Source organism: Saccopteryx bilineata, chromosome 2, assembly GCF_036850765.1.
Source record: "Saccopteryx bilineata isolate mSacBil1 chromosome 2, mSacBil1_pri_phased_curated, whole genome shotgun sequence".
NCBI classification, from domain to species: Eukaryota; Metazoa; Chordata; class Mammalia; order Chiroptera; family Emballonuridae; genus Saccopteryx; species Saccopteryx bilineata.
In genome coordinates this window covers 334,161,873-334,175,315 of record NC_089491.1, presented here as the reverse complement: position 1 = coordinate 334,175,315, position 13,443 = coordinate 334,161,873, and the positions used below count along the sequence as shown (strand labels likewise).

General features: G+C 43.5%; 1 pseudogene; it reads left to right on the top strand.

The window, feature by feature from the left end:
* The first annotated feature begins 849 nt into the window (after positions 1–849).
* Positions 850–12,739, top strand: LOC136322608 (RNA-binding protein 34-like; annotated as a pseudogene).
* The last annotated feature ends 704 nt before the right edge of the window (positions 12,740–13,443 follow it).

Sequence of the window (13,443 nt, the reverse complement as noted above, 5' to 3'; positions counted from 1 at the left end):
GGACCTGATGTCCTCCAACAGGCCAGGGCCCTGCCCTCCAGGCACCAGAAAGGTCCCTGGATTGCTTGGTACTTACTGGGTCCTGCTGTGTGGCCAGGTTTGTATTATGGGCCTGGGAGGGAGAGGAAGGGAAGGAGGGGTGTAACAGAAAGCATGTGAGACCCAGGCCCTGGCCTCGCACAGTTAATTTATTTGAGCAGACAGTTGCCAGCAGGTAGCAGACTGTTCCACGTGTGTTCTTTCAGCGAGGTGTGCAGGAAGGCTGCGCGAAGGAGGAGGCAGGGATGAACAAGGCCTTGATTCGATAAAGAGAGGAGACCCACTTGGCGAGAGGAGCATGTGATCAGGGCCTCACTGAGCCTGGCTGCCAACTTTGTGTCTCTGGGGGCTGAGAGGTGCCATGGCTCTAAGCCTGTTTGTGTCCCTGGCAAAGGAATTAGTTCTGAAGGGATAAGAAGGCAAGCCACAGGGCCTCCCTGTCAATAATGACAATAATCACAACAGCGACAACAGCTAACGTTTTAAGGTTCCAGGCATTGAGCTAAGGGTTTCGTTTACATCAAGGCCATGAGGCTGGTGTGGTTACCCTGCAGTAGACACCTGTTACTTTTGCCTGCCCAGCACCTGTTCCCTCTTCTAGTATCAGTACAGCTTTGCTACACCCCCTCACTCACCCTCGTCTATACGGTGTTTGGAGACTCATGGCCTCTTCCCCTCCCTCCAATGGTGAAACGCTGGCTCCCTCCACTCTGCCAGCCGCTCAGGTGCCTTTCTCAGAGTTCAGACAGGAGTCCCCACTGGGATTTCTGTTGAGACCATGGGAAAGGGAAGATCCTTTTCCCTCTGGGGATGCAGAGCTGGCAGGAGGTACGCCTGGAGCAGGGCTGTGAGGGCCTGCTGGAGAACCTCATCCCAGACCTTTCCTCTAAGTGAGGATGTTAACCACTGCCCTGTTTTGAAGTATATTACACTGACTTCCTGTCACTTTCAATCTGGAATCTTGACAAATCGCACCTTCAAATATTCAGGTGAGGAGCAGGCACATGCCCAAGGTTACCGTGTCTGCTTAGAGTCTGGAATAGCCATACCTGGGCCTTAGAGGCCAGACTTCCAAAAATGCAGATAAAAGAACAGGTTTAAGCCAAAGCCTCAAGTACAAGATGACAGTCACCAGTTAAGGTGGCCACTCAACCACACAGGTAACTCCCTGCCTCCCAAACCCCACTAAGTAACAGTAAAGGCTTACAGAAAGGGGGCAGGGGTGGGACCACAGGAACAGGAGTAAAACAGTCGACAATAGAAACACCACCATTGGAATCTGGAAAACAGGTGTACATGTTGTGATTCACATGACGGATTAAAAGGAGAATGAAAAAAAAATTCCCATTAAAACCCTGTTTCTAAGCCAGATGGGAGGGAAGTGAAGAAGTGACCCAGTTTTCACCACAGAACCAACCCCCCCAAAGGTTCGTGGCTGCAGGTTCTCCAGACTGAGCAGACCAGAGGACTTTGCAAGAGAAAGAGCAAACCAGGGCCATATAAACACAGCTAAGGGGGCATTGCCGCAATGAAAAACAGGGGCTCAAAGTGAAAATAACACATCAAAGAGCAGCGTGACCTCAACCTCTTTCCTCCGCTCAACACCCAGAATCACCCAGGCAGGAAATGCAAGGCTTCCTCTTTGAGCACTTTAACCAACTCAAGAGCAAGGACCCAAAGACACCAACACTGGGAGTGACTTACCCACAAAGTAACACTCGGACCCAACCAGCTTCACTGGTGAATCCCACTGAACATTTAAAGAAAAGTTTGGGCCTGACCTGTGGTGGCGCAGTGGATAAAGCGTCTACCTGGAATGCTGAGGTCACCAGTTCAAAACCCTGGGCTTGCCTGGTCAAGGCACATATGGGAATTGATGCTTCCTGCTCCTCCCCCCTTCTCTCTCTGTCTCTTTCTCTCCTCTCTCTAAAATGAATAAATAAAAAAGTAAAAAAATAAAAAGCTGTAGGGTTTAAAAAAAAAAAAGAAAAGTTTATACCAAGTTTAAAAAGTTTTGCCAAAAAATAGCAAAGAAGACAGCATTCCCCAACTCATTCTAGAGGGCAATAGAATCATGATACCAAAGCCAGACAAAGACATCACAAGAAAAGAGAAGGGCAGCTAATGGGAGCTTACATGTCGATTACATCTCAAAAAAAAATTCAAGATGACGTCAGAGTAATGGCGGCATGAGAGATACCCCTGATCTCTCCCTGTGAAATTTTAACAAACTGAACAGCTCTAAGGCAACAAAAGAACCCCGGCCCGGCTCGCTGGCATGCCTGAAGATCTGCAGGTGGGATCAACCACAGGTGGGAAGGGTTTGAGAAGGGGGCAGAAGATGTACTTGCAGCTCCAGAGAGGGGAAGACCACAAGTGACTGGGTACTCTGCTGCGGGGAGGAGCAGAGAGGTTGGGGGATGGTAGGGGAGATGTTAAACAAAAGCGGCTGCAGAACGTGGGGTCACGGCCAGCATTCCCACGGTCTGCCAGCAGCCGGCACTCGGTGCAGAGACAGAGAAAAATGAAGTGCGGCCCCCAGCCTCCCAGGTCCCATCTCTTCCCTCGCAGGTACAAAGAGTTGCATAGACTTACCCCACAGCTGGTTTTCCAGGGCCACTCTCTCCTCTGAAGAACAGAGATGCTTCGTGTCTGGTCACTGGGCCTGTTGAGATGTGAGAAGGAGCCGCTGAGGCCCGAGGCTGCCATTACTAAAGCCTTCACAACAGGTACCACCCATCATCACAACTGCAGCCCTGCCTCCATCCTTATGGCAGCAACATCGCAGCTGAGGTCAGCCTGGGAACTTCACAGAGCTAGAAACTTGTGATCCAGCCACACCTAATAGAAGAAAACAAAAACCTCTCAAAATTGAAATGTCTTCTTTTTCTCTTGAATTTCATTTTTTTTCATTCTTATATTTTTATTCTTTTTTGTGGTGTTTTGTTTCTTTTAAATTTTTATTTTTTAGTTGTTTTTATTAAATTTCTTAACAATACTACTCTCAAATGCCATAAGGAAGAATAAAGTGAATAGCATGGCCACAAAAGAAAGAGAAGTAGTTCAGAAAGAAAATGAAAAATCTCCAAAAAGCAATCTCAACCACAAGGAAACCTTCAAGTTAAACAATAGAGAATTCAAAGTTAAAGTTCTGAAAACACTCAGTGAGATGAGAGAAAACACTGATAGGCAATTTAATGAGCCCAGAAAACAAATTAATGAACAAAATGAGTACTTCACCAAGGAGATTGAAACTTTAAAAATAGAGATGAACTCAATACATGAATTGAAAAATGAGGTAGCAAGTTTAGTTAATAGAACTGGCCAGATGGAGGAGAGAATCAGTGATATCAAAGACAGACAATTAGAGATGCTACAGAGAGAAGAAGAGAGAGATTCACAAATTTTTTAAAATGATAGAGCTCTACAAGAATTGTCTGACTCCATCAGAAAGAGTGATATAAGAATAATAGGTATAACAGAAGAAGAAGAGAGGGAAAAGAGAATGGAGAGCCTATTCAAACAAAAAAAATGAGCATTTCCCAAGCCTATGGAAAGAGTTAGATCCTCAAATCTAAGAAGTAAACAGAATGCTAAGTTACCTCAACCCAAACAGAACTTCTCCAAGACACATTGTAATAAAATTGTCAAAAATAAGTGACAAAGAAAGAATCCTCAAGGCAGCTAGGGAAAAGAACATACATATAAAGGAAGGCCCATCAGGTTATCATCAGATTTCTCAGCAGAAATTCTACAAGCCAGATGAGAGTGGACCCAAACATTCAAAGTACTAAAAGAAAGGGATTGCCAGCCAAGAATACTATATCCATCAAAGTTATCCTTCAAATATGAAGAAGAAATAAAAAAAAATTTCCAGACATGCAGAAGCTGAGGGAATTTACCACTAGAAAACCCCTACTTCAAGAAATTCTCAAGAGGGCTATTCTACCAGACACAAAGAACAAAACAAAACTACAAGTAAAAGCTCCAACAAGGTCACAATAAAAACAAGGATAATCTATGACAACAATAACATAAAAAGGGAGAGGATAAAGGTCTGCAGTAGCAAAGGAGGATGGAGTACAGAAGCACTCATAAGACAAAGGACTCTTGTATATATGAGAATTTTTCTCTTAAAAACGTAATGATGTCCCTGGCCAGTTGGCTCAGTGGTAGAGTGTCAGCCCAGTGTGTGGAAGTCCAGGTTCAATTTCTGGCCAGGGTACACAGGAGAGTTGCCCATCTGCTTCCCCTTCTCTTTTCTATTTCTTCCCCTCCTGCATTGGAGCAAAGTTGGCCTGGATGCTGAGGATGGCTCCATGGCCTCTGCCTCAGGTTCTAGAATGGCTCTGGTTGCAATAGAGCATCGCCCCAGATGGGCAGAGCATCGCCCCCTGGTGGGCATGCCCGGTGGATCCTGGTCCAGCGCATGTGGGAGTCTGTCTCTCTGCCTCTCTGCTTCTCACTTCTGGGAAAAAAAATCCTACAAAATCCCCCAAAATGTAATGGTAACCACCCACAAAAAAATCACTACTGAAACACATAGCTTAAAAAAAAAAAACGAAACAGGGAAATGAAGTATGGAAAACCACCAAACAAAAACAAAGGACTGAAACACAAAAGAGAAGAGCAAAAGAAGACACAGGGCTACCAAAAACCAAAATATAAAATGGCTCTAGGAAATCCTCAAGTGTCAATAATTACCCTAAATGTAAATGGACTGAAATCACCAATAAAAAGGCATAGAGTAGCAGATTGGATCAAAAAGCAAAACCCAAATGTATGCTGCCTTCAGAACACACACCTAAGCTGCAAGGACAAAAGTAGAGTTAAAGAGAAAGGTTGGAAAATGATTCTCCATGCAAATACCCAAAGAAAAGCAGGTGTAGCCATACTAATATCTGAAAATGCTGACTTTAAGACAACAAAGGTAACAAGAGACAAGATGGACATTTCATAATGATCAAGAAGACATATCTCAATATATATGCACCAAATCAGGGAGCACCAAAATATATAAGACATCTACTAACTGATCTAAAAATATAAACAGATAAAAGCACAGTCACACTTGGGGATCTCAATACACCATTGACAGCTTTAGATAGATCATCCAAACAGAAAATAAATAAAGAAATATAAGCCTTAAATGACATATTAGGCCAAGTGGACTTAATAGACATTTATAAAACATTTTATCCTTGGGCCCTGGCCGGTTGGCTCAATGATAGAGCATTGGCCTGGCATGCAGGAGTCCCGGGTTCGATTCCCGGCCAGGGCACACAGGAGAAGCGCCCATCTGCTTCTCCACCCCTCCCCCTCTCCTTCCTCTCTGTCTCTGTCTTCCCCTCCTGCAGCTGAGGCTCCATTGGAGCAAAGTTGGCCTGGGCGCTGAGGATGGCTCTGTGGCCTCTGCCTCAGTTGCTAGAATGGCTCTGGTTGCAACAGAGCAATGCCAGAGCATCGCCCCCTGGTGGGTGTGCCGGGTGGATCCTGGTTAGGTGCATGCGGGAGTCTGCCTCCCTGTTTCCAACTTCAGAAAAAATACAAAAAAAAAATAAATATAAAAAACATATCCCTAATATTACACATTCTTTTCCAGTGTGCATGGAATATTTTCAAGGATAGAACATATGTTGGGCCACAAAACTAACCTCAACAAATTAAAAAAGACTGAAATTATACCAAGCATATTCTCTGTCCATAAGGCTTTGAAATTAGAATTCAACTGCAAAAAGGAAGTAAAGAAACTCACAAAAATGGGAAATTAAACAACATACTTCTAAAAAATGACTGGGTCAAAGAAGAAACTAAAACAGAGATTAAAAGATATATACAAACAAACAAGAATGACAACACAACATAGCGAAACTTCTGGGATGCAGCAAAAGCAGTAATAAGAGGGAAGTTTAAATCATTATGGGCATATAACAAGAAACAAAGGAGATCCCAGGTAAGCCACCTAACATTACATCTGAAAGAACTAGAAAAAGCAGAACAAAGGCAATCTAAAGTCAAGAGAAGAAAGGAAAGAGTAAAAATTAAAGCAGAACTAAATGAAAACAAAAAACTATAGAAAAAATAATACAACAAAGAGCTGGTTCTTTGAAAAGATCAATAAAATTGGGAAACCTCTGGCTAGACTCATTAAGGAAAAAAGGGAAATGACTCATATAAACAAAATCTGAAATGAAAGAAAAGAAATTACCACAAACATCATAGATATACAAAGAATCATACTAGAATACTATGAAAGATTATATGCCACGAAATTTAAAAACCTAGAAGAAATGGATAAGTTCCTAGAACTATGCAATCTTCCTAGACTGAGTCAAGAAGAAGTGGAAAACCTAAATAGACCCATAAACAGGGAGGAAATAGAAAGAACTATCAAAAACCTCCCCCAAAATAAAAGTCCAGGACCAGATGGCTACACTAGTGAATTTTATCAAACATTCAAAGACTATTTGGTACCTATCCTTCTCAAAGTCTTCTAAAAAACAAAAGAAGCAGCAATGCTCCCTAACACATTTTATGAGGCCAACATAACCTTTATACCAAAACCTGGCAAGGACAACACACACACAAAAAAACTACAGAGCAATATCTCTAATAAATACAGATGCAAAAATCCTAAATAAAATACTAACAAATTGAATACAGCAACCCACTAAAAAATAATACATCACGATCAAGTGGGATTCAATCCAGGAGCACAAGGATGGTTCAACATATGTTAATCAATCAATGTGATACAGCACATCAACAAAACAAAGGACAAAACTTATATGATTCTCTCAATAGATGCAGAAAAGGCATTCAATAAGCTATATCCATTTATGTCTAAAACACTCAATAAAATGGGTATAGATAGAAAATATTTCAACATAATGAAGGTCATATACAATAAACCATCAGCCAATATCATACTAAGTGGTGAAAAACTGAAGGCTTTTCCTCTAAAATCAGGAACAAGAGAAAGCTACCCACTCTCTCCACTCTTACTCAACATATAGTTCTGGAAATTCTAGCCAGAGCAATCAGGCAGGAGAAAGAAATAAAAGCATCTTTATCTGGAAATAAGAAGTAAAGGTATCACTTTTTGCAGATGACATAATACTGTGTATAGACAACCCCAAAGACTCCACCAAGAAACTATTAGAAACAATAAATCAAAACAGTAAAGTCACAGGATACAAAGTCAATATACAAGTCTATAGTTTTCCTATACACCAACAATGAAACTTCAGAAAATGAACTCAAAAATACAATTTCTTTTACAATTGCAACAACAAAAAAATAATTTACATAGAAATAAACTTAACAATGGATGTGAAGGACCTATATACTGAAAACTACAAAGCATTACTGAAAGAATGTGAAAAAGACAAATAAAAAAATATTCCATGTTCATGAACTGGAAGAATCAACATAGTTAAAATGCCCATATTACCAAAGCAATATACAAATTTAATGCAATCCACATTAAAATCACAATATCATTTTTTTAATGTGGATTAAAAAATTTTAACGTGGATTAAATTTTTTTAATGTGGATTAAAAATTTAATGCAATCCACATTAAAATCACAATATCATTTTTTAAAGAACTAGAACCAAAAAACCCCAACTCACCAGGTTTGTATAGAACCATAAAAACCCTGAATAGCCAAAGCAATCTTGAGAAAAAAAGAATGAAGCCAGAGATATCACACTACCTGACTTCAAATTATACTACAGATTTTTTGTGTGTGTGTGTGTGACAGAGACAGAGAGAGAGAAACAGAGAGGGATAGATAGAGACAGAGAGAAACAGGAAGGGAGAGAGATGAGAAGCATCAATTCTTTGTTGTGGTACCTTAGTTGTTCATTGATTGCTTTCCCATATGTGCCTTGACGAGGGCAGGGTGGTCAGTCTACAGCAGACCGAATAACTCCTTGCTCAAGCCAGTGACCTTGGGCTCAAGCTGGTGAGCTGTGCTCAAACCAGATGAGCCCCTGCTCAAGCCAGCGATCTTGGGGTCTTGAACCTGAGTCCTCCGCATCCCAGTCTGACACTCTATCCACTGCGCCACTGCCTGGTCAGGCAAGTTTTTTTTTTTTTTTATACCCGATAATCAAAACAACATGGTACTGCCTGACTAGGCAGTGGCGCAGTGGATAGAGCATTGGACTGGGATGCAGAGGACCCAGTTTCGATACCCCAAGGTCGCCAGCTTGAGCATGGGCTCATCTGGTTTGAGCAAAGCTCACCAGCTTGGACCCAAGGTCGCTGGCTTGAGCAAGGGGTTACTCAGTCTGCTGAAGGTCCACAGTCAAGGCACATATGAAAAAGCAATCAATGAACAACTAAGGTGTAGCAATGAAAAACTGATGATTGATGCTTCTCATCTTTCTCTGTTCCTGTTCATTTGTCCCTATCCGACTCTCTCTTTGACTCTCTCTCTGTCTCTGTAAAAAAAAAAAAACAACAACAACAAAAAACCCAACATGGTATTGACAGAAAAACAGACCAATGGAACAGAATCGAGAGCCCAGAAATGAAACCACATATATATGGAGAAATAGTCTTTGACAAAGGAGCCAAAAACACACAATGGAGAAAAGAAAGCCTCTTCAATAAATAGTGCTGGGAAAATTGGAAAGCCACCTGCAAAAGTACGAAACTTGACTACACCTTGTCCCTTTGTACAAAAATTAGTTTGAAATGGATCAAAGTTCTAAATATAATACCTTAAACAATAAATTACATAGAAGAAAGCATAGGTACTAAACTTCTGGACATTGGCTGTAGAGAACATTTTATGAATTTGACCCCAAAGGCAAGAGAAGTAAAGGCAAAAATAAATGAAGGGACTATATCAAACTAAAACGCTTCTGCTCAGCAAAAGAAACTGACAATAAAACAAAAAGGCAGACAACTAAATGAGAGATGATATTTATAAACAACAGCTCCAATAAGGGGTTAATATCCAAAATATATAAAGTTCAGTAACAAACAAGCAAACAATTCAATTTAAAAATGGGTAGAGGCTTGACCAGGCGGTGGCGCAGTGGATAGAGCATCGGACTGGGATGCAGAGGACCCAGGTTCGAGACCCCAAGGTTGCCAGCTTGATCACAGGCTCATCTGGTTTGAGCAAAAGCTCACTAGCTTGGACCCAAGGTCACTGGCTCGAGCAAGGGGTTACTCAGTCTGCTGAAGGCCCGCGGTCAAGGCGCATATGAGAAAGCAACCAATGAACAACTAAGGTCTCGCAATGAAAAACTGATGATTGATGCTTCTCATCTCTCTCTGTTCCTGTCTGTCTGTCCCTATCTATCTCTCTCTCTGACTCTTTCTCTGTCCCTGTAAAAAAATAAATAAATAAATTAAAAAAAAATGGGTAGAGGACTTGAATAGACACTTCTCACAGGAAGACATATAAATGGCCGAAGATATATAAAAAGGTGTGCATCTTCACTAGCTATTGGAGCAATGCAAATGAAGGTTACAATAAGAGATCATTTCATGACTGTTAGATTAGCTATTATCAACAAGGCAGGTAATAACAAGTAGAGGCTGTGGAGAAAAAAGAACTCTCATTCACTGCTGGTGGGAATGTAAAGTAGTACACCATTATGGAAGAAAGTAGGGTGGTTCTTCAAAAAATTAAGAATAGATTTACCATATAACCCAGCAAATCCTCTACTGGTTATCTACCCCAAAACTTGAAAACATTGGTATGAAAAGACACATGCAGCCCCAAGTTCATTGCAACATTATTCACAGACACGGAAACAACCAAGTGGCCCTTGATAGAGAATTGGGTAAAGATGTGGTCCATACATAGAAGGGAAGACTACTCAGCCATAAGAAATAGTGACATACTGCCATTTATAACAACATGTACAAACCTTGAGAACATTATACTGAGTGAAATAAGTAAATCAGAAAAAGCTAAGAACTACATGATTTCACACATAGGTGAGATATAAAAATGAGTCTTGTGGACATAGATAAAAGTAATGTAGTTACCATGGGGAGGGGCTTTGGGGGAGGGAGGAAGGGGAGGGAAGTAAAGAGGGACAAATATACAGTGATGGAAAATGATTTGACTTTGGGTGATGGGTACATAACACAATCAACAGTTCAAATGCTATAAAGATGTTTACCTGGGACCTATGTACTCTTGTTGATCAATGTCATCCCGTTAAGTTAAATGTTCTAAATAAAATTATAAGAAAAACATTCAAAGTGCTCCGGCAGAAGTCCTGGGGACCGGAAGTGTAGGCTCATGGCTGCAGCTCCTGGCGACTTCAGTCTGAGAGTGGCCCTGAAAGGAAACCACCCAAAATAAAAGGGAAACAGGATGAGCAGGCAGAACATGCAGCCCACGTCCAAAGACCGTTTTTGCAAGAACCTGCCATGAAAGGGAAAGTGAAAAAGAAACTTTGTGATCCAGATAAAAAGTGGGCAAACAGAGAAAACGCTCTAGCAAATGCTGATTTAGAAGAATAAATACACCAGAAACGAGAGCAGGAAAGAAAAAATTCTCAACCTGGTGTTAAAGTAGCAGATAAAAAAATCTTGATGATGCATATCACACAGGTGTCAATCAAAGGAAAAAAAACTCAAATCAACCAAGAAGAAAAGCGATTAAAAAATGAGAGGACAGCCTGACCAGGCGGTGGCGCAGTGGATAGAGCGTCAGACTGGGATGCGGAGGACCCAGGTTCGAGACCCCGAGCTCACCAGCTTGAGCGTGGGCTCATCTGGCTTGAGCATAAAGCTCACCAGCTTGGACCCAAGATCGCTGGCTCGAACAAGGGGTCACTCAGTCTGCTGAAGGCCCTCGGTCAAAACACATATGAGAAAGCGATCAATGAACAACTAAGGTGTCGCAATGCACAACGAAAAACTAATGATTGATGCTTCTCATCTCTCCGTTCCTGTCTGTCTATCCCTTTCTCTGACTCTCTCTCGATCTCTGTTAAAAAAAAAACAACAACGAGAGAACAGTTGTTGTTTGTTGTTTTTTGTTTTTGGTATTTTTCTGAAGCCGGAAACGGGAAGAGACAGTCAGACAGACAGACTCCCGCATGCGCCCAACTGGGATCCACCTGGCACGCCCACCAGGGGCGACGCTCTGCCCACCAGGGGGCGATGCTCTGCCCCTCCGGGGGTCGCTCTGCCGCGACCAGAGCCACTCTAGCGCCTGGGGCAGAGGCCAAGGAGCCATCCCCAGCGCCTGGGCCATCTTTGCTTCAATGGAGCCTTGGCTGCAGGAGGGGAAGAGAGAGACAGAGAGGAAGGGAGGGGGGGATGGAGAAGCAAATGGGCTCTTCTCCTATATGCCCTTGCCGGGAATCGAACCCCAGTCCCCCGCAAGCCAGGCCGATGCTCTACCACTGAGCCAACTGGCCAGGGCGAGCGAACAGTTATTTATGGAGAATTTGCCTGTCACATGTAATAAGAAGCTGAAATAATTTCTAAATTTTATTTATTGATTTGAGAGAGAGTGGACGGGAGAGAGAGAGAAATATGTCATTTCACCTACCTGTCACTTTTGGGTGACTACTGAATGTGCCCTGACTAGTGATCCAACCCATAACCTCCACGCATCAGGACAATGCTCTCACCAACTGAACCACCCCGCTAGGGGTAAAACATTTTTTTTTTTTTTCCTGAAGCTGGAAACGGGGAGAGACAGTCAGACAGACTCCCGCATGTGCCCGACCCGGATCCACCCAGCACGCCCACCAGGGGTGAAGCTCTGCCCACCAGGGGGCAATGCTCTGCCCCTCTGGGGCCTCGCTCTGTTGCGACCAGAGCCACTCCAGCGCCTGGGGCAGAGGCCAAGGAGCCATCCCCAGCGCCCGGGCCATCCCTGCTCCAATGGAGCCTCGGCTGCGGGAGGGGAAGAGAGAGACAGAGAGGAAGGAGAGGGGGAGGGGTGGAGAAGCAGATGGGCGCCTCTCCTGTGTGCCCTGGCCGGGAATCGAACCCGGGACTTCTGCACGCCAGGCCAATGCTCCACCACTGAGTCAACTGGCCAGGGCCTGAAATCATTTTTTAAAAGAGTATGGACCAATAGAATCTGTATGATTTCATTCTGTGATTCCAGAAGAGGGAAGCAAGTCCATAAAGTTGGCCATAATAAAATGTAAAATTTATCCTGATCAGAAAAATCAGAATGATCAGAATGAATGCTTCTGTTGTGTTTAAGGATGAGTGAGCCACTACTAAAGCACCGAATGGAAATGGGGCCCAGAGTGCCGATGGACTTTGTACTGGAGTTGATCCAGCATCGGAGATCTCTCCTAGTGACAAGTGGTCGGTGGTTGTGGGGAATCTGCCGCTGAGGGCCCTGGGGTTTAGGACCATGTTTGCTGTGGGAACATCGTGGCTGTAGAATCTTGAGAGATCAACTGACTGGGGTCAGCAGGGGGTTTGGCTATGTGCTCTTCAAAAATACAGATGCTATTCATCTCGCTTTGAAATTAAATAATTTTGAACTGATGGGAAGAAAACTCAGTTACGTGTTCTGTTTATTAAAGAAAAAGGAAAACAAAATTTAACCCCCAGTTTGAAGAATGTCAGCAAACCTAAGAAGGGATTTGATTTTGTTTCAAAAAATGTAAGACACTGTAAGAGTTTATTGAAGAAAAAGCTGTTCCTCAAAAAGAATAAAAGCCCTGGCCGGTTGGCTCGGTGGTAGAGCGTCGGCCTGGCATGCGGAAGACCCGGGTTTGATTCCCGGCCAGGGCACACAGGAGAGGCGCCCATCTGCTTCTCCACCCCTCCCCCTCTCCTTCCTCTCTGTCTCTCTCTTCCCCTCCCGCAGCCGAGGCTCCATTAAAGCAAAAGATGGCCCGGAAGCTGGGGATGGCTCCTTGGCCTCTGCCCCAGGCGCTAGAGTGGCTCTGGTCTCGACAGAGCGACGCCCCGGAGGGGCAGAGCATCGCCCCCTGGTGGGCAGAGCGTTGCCCCTGGTGGGCGTGCCGGGTGGATCCCAGTTGGGAGCATGCGGGAGTCTGTCTGACTGCCTCCCCGTTTCCAGCTTCAGAAAAATACAAAAATAAATAAATAAATAAATAAATAAATAAATAAGGAACCTGACCAGGTGGTAGTGCAGTGGATAGAGCCTTGGACTGGTAGGCAGGGGACCCAGGTAGGTTCAAAACTCCGAGCTCGCCAGCTTGAGCCGGGTTCACCAGCTTGAGCATGGGGTTGCTGGCTTGAATGTGAGATCATAGACATGACCCCAAGATCTCTGGCTCGAGCAAGGAGTCACTTGCTCTACTACAGCCCCCAGTCAAGGCACATATGAGAAAGCAATCAATGAACAACTAAGGAGCAGCATGATGAATTGACGCTTCTCATCTCTCTCCCTTCCTGTCTGTCCCTATCTGTCCCTCTCTC